The sequence below is a fragment of the Mus caroli genome, chromosome 16 (genome assembly GCF_900094665.2).
Source record: "Mus caroli chromosome 16, CAROLI_EIJ_v1.1, whole genome shotgun sequence".
Classification (NCBI taxonomy): domain Eukaryota; kingdom Metazoa; phylum Chordata; class Mammalia; order Rodentia; family Muridae; genus Mus; species Mus caroli.
In genome coordinates this window covers 10,254,380-10,261,774 of record NC_034585.1, presented here as the reverse complement: position 1 = coordinate 10,261,774, position 7,395 = coordinate 10,254,380, and positions in this window count along the sequence as shown.

The following is a 7,395-nucleotide window of genomic DNA, read 5'->3' as shown; positions in this document are numbered from 1 at the left end:
AAAAAAAAAAAAAAAAAAAAAAAAAAAAAAAAAAAAAAGGAAAGAAGGAAAGAAAGGAAGTAGAGAAGGGATTGAAAGAAAGGATTGAGATGATAAGGTTCCTGGTTTTGGGACAAGTTAAGGTTCCCGGCTTTGGGACAAGTTAAGAGACTATGATAACCTCAGTGTAGTGATCAATAGATCCTCGCTGTGTAGTTATGCTTTTTTTCTCCCATTGACCCTTTGTGGGTAGGTCTGATAGTTTTGGTCTTGTTTGTTCTGATATATGAACTCTGTTACTGTTTGAATTGTCAGGCAGTCAAGACAGGTCAGAAAACCCTTACAGAGCAACAAGAGAGTATGTTGGAAGAGAAGGGCTTAAAAAGAAAAAAGAAAAAGAAGACACAGTGTTATCAGGTGGACAGAAAGGACAAAAGAGCCGAGGCGGAGAAGGAAGGCGAATTAGCTTCCACGCCCCCTCCCTATGCCTCCTTGGCAGCTGCCTATGGGCGGACCTTCTGTCCAGAGGTTTGGAGAGAGGTTAGATTCTCCTTGCTGGGATGTCCTAAGTTGGTGAGAAATTGCATAGAAGATAAAGATGTGGCGCAGAACTCCAGAGAGACAATGAGGCACTGAATCAGGTAAGAGGAGTGCTTTCAATCGGTTTGGGAGAGAGGGTCTGTTTGTGTGTTTCCCCAGGATCACCAACAACAGCTGTGGGTCCCAGAACAGCTGACCAGAGCAATTCAGGCCAAGCAGAGCAATGAGGACTTGGATGTTCCTGTGGCTGGGAATGCTCCTGCTAGTGAGAACTGAAGAGCTACGTTGGGGAATTATGTCTGTGTTCCTGAGGCCAATGCCACTGATGCATTCAAGTGTTTCCTCAATTCTTTACATCTAATGCTTTGCTACAATTGCCTTTTTTCTATGCTGCTTCAGCTAAAGGGATTGTTGTGTTTTCAGATGATTCAAAATATTTCACAGATGAGTGATTGTGTTCAGCTGTATCTAATAGTGTGTGTGTTGTGTGTTTGGTGTATGTGTCAGGTGCAGTGTGTGCAGGCCCGAACTTCCGCCATGGTGGCACAGGCCTTTGCCGAAGTGGAGGCAGGATAATCTCCTTAGATTTGGCTTGCTGCTCTAAAGAAATAATGCTGCGTTATGCTGTGGGTTGCGAGGCTAAGCACTGCACAGAGGATAGCTTGCTGTTGGCATCCTGTGGAAGGCATGTCTGATTGCATGAAGGTTCAGTGTCCTAGTTCCCTTCCCCCAGGAAAAACGAAAAACAGGAGCTGGCCAAGACCTCTCTGGGTGATGAGCCCAAGGGATGGTTTTGTGTAGGGCCCCTATGCTTGCACAATGGGGATCAGACCTCTACCTTCATCCACGAGGCTTGCTTGCAGCAATCAAAATTGGGCCATAGATTAATCAGCATCCTGGCCTTCTGGTGCACCTGCTGCATGAGGACAGGACAATCTCCCCAAATGTGGCCTGGCATGCTAGAGAAGTAGTCAATGATGGATAAGACTCCCTGGGCGTGTCACCAACCTAAGACAGGGATCAAACCAATGCTGTTTGTCTCCCAAGGATGGGTAGGGGGCAATCTAAGACAGACATTCTCTCTGCCAAAAGAAAAAAAGAAAAAAGGGGGAGATGTGAGGAGCAGTGTGGCAGCAGTCCCAAGATGGCGCCCAGGACTGCAGCTAAGTCTTATGACTTGCACCTGACTTTCTCATACACCTGAAAATAAGCCACGACCATCGTGAGAGCTGTGCAGGTGTACCATGATGCTGGCAGTGTAAACAAGTCCATATTTGGTGGAGACATGCCCCTGCCGCCCTGATTGGCTGAAGCTGTGTGCCTGGTGAGGTGATGTGGCCTGCTGTGAGTGGATGGGGGGCTGAGAGTATATAAGCAGACCTCCCTGGGTTCCTGGGGTCCCGGTAGCAGCATTGAGGTGGTCCTGCAATAAAGGCTGTTGAGAAGAATCTGACTGTGTTGTGTTGTTCTTGCTGGTCCAGAGCAGACACAACAGCTATGCAAGGTAAAAAGGGTGAAAATGGCTTCTTGGTGACTACATCATAATCTTATAAGCAAATTGGCACTTTATAAATCAATTTTGACTGAGAATGTAACTCAGTTGGTGGAGTGTGGGAACAAAAGGGGGTAGGGGAAGGGAGGATAGCCCATGTCTGGCCAGAGTTCCTCCTATGCTCTGAGCAGGCAGATGCAGGAGGGCTGCCAGCCGCTTTCCACTCGGCCCCAGGTGGGCATCTAAGCCACTGACCCCACTCAACGGGGGGGGGGTGGACAAGGGGCAGCCCCAGAAACCAAGGGGCTTATGGGAGAGAGGGCTGGGGTTATGGGAGAGAAGGCTTAAGGAGAGAGGTTCCCACATAGGTGAGAGTCTGCGCAGGAAGGCCTTCCATCTGGAGATTAGAAACGGCTCATTAGAAGAAAGCCTATCCCATCCTCCAAAAGCAGAGGGCCTTGATGAACAGAGACAGTCTATGGTTTTAGAGCTTTATTATAGAAAGGCAGGGGGGGAAGAGAGAAGGTGAAGAGAGACCGGCCATGGCCAAGAGGAGAGAAGGGAGAAAAGGAGGGAGAGAGAAGGCTAAGAAGGAGAGAGTAAGAGGGAGAGAGAGGAAGAGAGTGAGGGAGAGAAGAGTGTAAGGGGAGTAAGAGCAAGAGAGCAGGAGGGGCCAAACAGCCCTTTTTATGGTGTGTTATCTTTTTGTTGCTAGGTAACTGGGGAGGAGTTTAGCTTGAAGGTCAGAAGCTTGGGACTTTGTCTACGTGACTACTAACCATGCTTTTCTTGTGGGGGCTGAGGGGGCGGTTGACAGGAGCCAGAGTTCCAGGAGACTTGAGAGAACTCCTTCCTTCCCATGTAGGTGAATTATCACCACCGGTCCCCAGGGTTCAACATCTCAGCTCAGCTGGAGAGCAGACTATGTGTGCTTAGCCCAGTGCCCCACACACAGCAGAGTACTGATTTGACATGCAGGAAATCCTGATTCAATCCCAGCAGCATGTAAACCATGATTGATCACAAATACCTGTAACTCTAGCACTTAAGAAGTGGAAGGAGCGGGCTGGAGAGATGGCTCCGCAGTTAAGAGCACTGACTGTTATTCCAGTTGTCCTGAGTTCAATTCCCATCAATCATATGGTGGCTCACAACCATCTGTAATGGGGATCTGACACCCTCTTCTGGTGTGTCTGAAGACAGCTATAATTGTGTGTGTGTGTGTGTGTGTATATATATGTGTATATATATACATATATATATCTTTTAAGAAAGTGGAGGAAGGGGGATCAGAATGTCAAGTTCACCCTCAGTTTCACAGTTGAGAGACTCGTCATAAGATGTCTTTTTAAAAAGCTACAGTTTTTGGAGGTTTCCACCTAAAGCATTACATGATTTTACCTTTTAGTGTGTGTGTGAGTGCAGATACACGCACCTTTGTGGATTTCTATCAGGCTTACGCAGTCAGTGTTTTTCCTGCTGAGCCATGTTGACTGCTTTGCTATATCATTGTTTGTTTGAGACGGGATCTCACTGAGTAGCTATGGCTACTCTGCAAGAGCAGCTGGCCTAGAACTCAGAGAGATCCTGCCTTTGACTCCTTGAGTGTTTCAATTAAAGGTGCATACCATCACAACCCAGCTTACTATACCAGTTTAAAAGCTCACCTCTAGTCAGGTATCATTTCCTATAATCCCAGCTGTACTGCAGGACATATCAGGAGCCAACCTGGGTAACAAAGAGACACAAAATAGGGCTACATGCTCATGGGAGCACTTGCCTGGCAAGTACAAGGCCCTGGGTTGGATGCCAAGTACTGCAGAAACTAAATATGCAATCACAAATGAGAATGGTGGCACATGAATATAATCTTACCACTTAGGAGGCAGTGACAGGGCAATCAGTTCAAAACTAACTTCAGCTGTGTAAGACTTGTCTCAGGGGGCTGGAGAGATGGCTTAGTGGTTTAGAGCACCAACTGCTCTTCCAGAAGTCCTGAGTTCAATTCCCAGCAACCACATGGTCTGCTCTGAATGAGGAGGCTGGGAAGATTCAATCTGCTGAGGACTTCAGATCCTATTGACCTACTCAGCTCCTCTTCACCTTCAAGACTAATTTTAAATGATTAGTAGAAATGGGAAACTATAAAGTTGTAAAATTATATACCTAAGCTGTTACCTAACACACTAAACACGTTAATCTTTGTGACATCTTTTATAATGAGACCACAATCCTAGTCTTATTTTTCTAGTGGGTTTTTGTTTAAGATTCTTTTTTTTTTGGGGGGGGGAGGTCTGTATGAGTGTTTAGTCTACAGGTATATATGTGCACCACCTACATACTGTGCCCAGAGAGGCCAGCAGAATGTGCTGGAAACCCTTGGCACTAGAGTTGCAGACAGTGCCATGTGGGGTGCTGGAAACAAACCCAGACCTCCAGTAGCCCTGAAAGTTGTTTGTTTGTTTGTTTGTTTGAGACAGATCTCTCTACATAGTTCTAGGTGTCCTAGAACTCACTATATAGACAAGACTGGTTTCAGCCTTACAGAAATCCACCTGCCTCTGCATCCCAAGTACTGAAATCAAAGACATGTGCTACCATGCCCAACTGCAAAGTGGTATTTTTATTTTATATTTTTAATGTCTATTTGTATTTGTATATATATTATGTAGGACATTTTTCATTCTGATTTCTGAATTGTTTGCACAAGATAAGTCTATATTTCAAAACTTTATTTTAAATAAAATTTCATTAAAATAACAAAGTTTATTCAGTTTATATTCCTGGTAATAAATAGTACTATTATTTCTAGCTGGAAAACTGTCTCAGTACTGAAGCAAGTATAGGCAGTCTCATACAACACTTGGCATAGGCAGTCTCTCTGTCTGGAATAGGTCAGGCCCCCAGACAGAAGTTTCTAAAACAAGGTATGTAGGAACACTGTTAACTTCTGGAATGAAAAGGGCAATTCTGTAATGGTAGTTACAAACATGATAATCTAGAATAGAACAAGGAACCGAAGGCAATGGCAGTTTTCCTTTTCTACCTGCCACCAAAAGTTTAAGTAGAGAAGTAGTCCACCAACTGCCCTGTGGCATTACAGCTTAATTACACCTACGATGCACAGCAAGAAGGCTCCTTAATAATACTGGCAGGGTCGCAGGCAGCTCTGGCTGGCCTCAAACTCCCTATGTGGTTGAAAATTACCTTAAACTCCTGATCCTCCAGAGTGCTGAGATTATAGGTATGAACCACCATACCTAACTAGTAACTCAAATACAAAAGGAAATTGAGTTGTATATCCCATAATTTGTTAAAATTCTGCATCAATTCCAACTCCTCTACTTGTATGACTTTGAAATTTTTACTTAATCTCTTAACTCAAACCCATCCCTTAAGTGGAGATAACAACAGTGTCCAACTGTGATAAATGCCTGTGAGTCACTTGTAGTGCATCATAAATATCCAATGGCTATTATTAATAAATACATGAGTGTTTTTTCAAAGATGATACAAACTGAGGCTATCAGATAAATGAAACATAAAGATTCTCATGGATGAGGAACAGAAGTCATCTGAGGGTTCCTTAAGCTATTTACTTATTTATGTATTAAACATGTATTGATTGATTGATTGATTGATTGATTCAGATGACAACCTTCAGGAGTTGGTTCTCTCTACTTGAGGGTACTGGGGATAGAACTCATGTCATCAGGCTTGGTACTAAGTGTTCCCCACATTGAACCATCTTGCCTACAAAAGACTATTTTTTTTTTTAAAGATTTGCTTTTTTTTTTTTTTTTTCCTATATGAGCACACTGTAGCTGTCTTTAGACATACCAGAAGAGGGCATCAGATCCCATTACAGACGGTTATGAGCCACCATGTGGTTGCTGGGAATTGAACTCAGGACCCAGATGCTCCACAATGGAAGAATGGATACAGAAAATGTGGTTCAATTACACAATGGAATACTATTCAGCTGTTAAGAATGAAGACATCATGAGTTTTGCAGGCAAATGGATGGAATTAGGAAATATCATCCTGGGGTTGGAGAGATGGCTCAGCGGTTAAGAGAACTGACTACTCTTCCAGAGGTCCTGAGTTCAAATCCCAGCAACCAAAGAATAGGATATGCCCAACTCTCACTAGAAAATAGAAGGGAAGCTTCTTAAGGGAGAGACAGACAGTACAGGAGGAAGAGCGCACAGTATAGGATACAGTAGAGTTTGTACAGAACAGTACAGTAGAGTTGAGAGGGAGAGTAGAGCAGTGAGAGACCCAAATCTTTTGAGTTCAGACTCCATCTTAGAAACCTAACCTAAGGTTGAACTCAAGTTAACACCAATTTCCAGGTTATTCCCCAACAAATCTGCACCCCCCAAGTTATAAACCTGACCTTGGCACTTCATTCCTAACAACCACCAATCAAGAAAAAAACAGAGGTTAAGTTTATGGTTTGGCTCCCAGCCAATTATGTTAAGGGCTATAATGCCCGCCCCCTCCCCCCCAATCAGATGTGTGCCAGGCTAGATACCTCCATCTTGTCTCTATAAATGCTTGCCTGAAACTTAGCTTAGGGCTGCCCCCTCCTGTTCTCCTGTGTGAGACAGTGGTGTGGTCCCAGCTTGAGCTTGAATAAAGAGACCCTAAAGCAACTACATTGGATTTGGGTCCCTTTTGGTCTTTTGGCGGTTCATGAATGTTTCCTGGCACAACAGCAGTACAGAAGGAGGAGGAGGCAGGACCCAACTGGAACAGTTGTGAAGAGACCGGTTGCAGAGAGAGAAAAAGAACAAGCTAATACAGTTGAAGACAGACCACAGAATGAGAAGGAGCCAGGAAATTAGAATAGAATGCTAAACTTAGTATGAGGCCAAGCAGAGAACTCAGGAGAGGCCGAGAAGATAGACTGAATCTCTCAGCATGGAGAGGAGTTTTGAGCCAGAACATCTGAGCTGAACCAGCCAGCCAGAATTCAGAACAAACAACAAAGGGTGAGTTTATTCAGCAGCAAATCTCAGAGGCTGAAAACATTTTAGGCCTAAATTAGTAGTTGGAGGCAGTAAGTCTCCCAGACAACAATTACAACAGGAGAATAAAAGAGATATTTACACCTGGTCTATTCTATTCTCATTTTAACTCTGTAGCTTTATTTTCACACGCATCACATTCCTTTCTCTTCTCAGTCTCAATTACCTGTGACTAACATTAAATTATTCTTTCCCACATAACTCTAAAGCCATTACATCTCTGTTCCTTTTAAAAAATTTTAAATTTAGCCGGGCGTGGTGGGGCACGCCTTTAATCCCAGCACTCGGGAGGCAGAGGCAGGAGGATTTCTGAGTTCGAGGCCAGCCTGGTCTACAAAGTGAGTGCCAGGA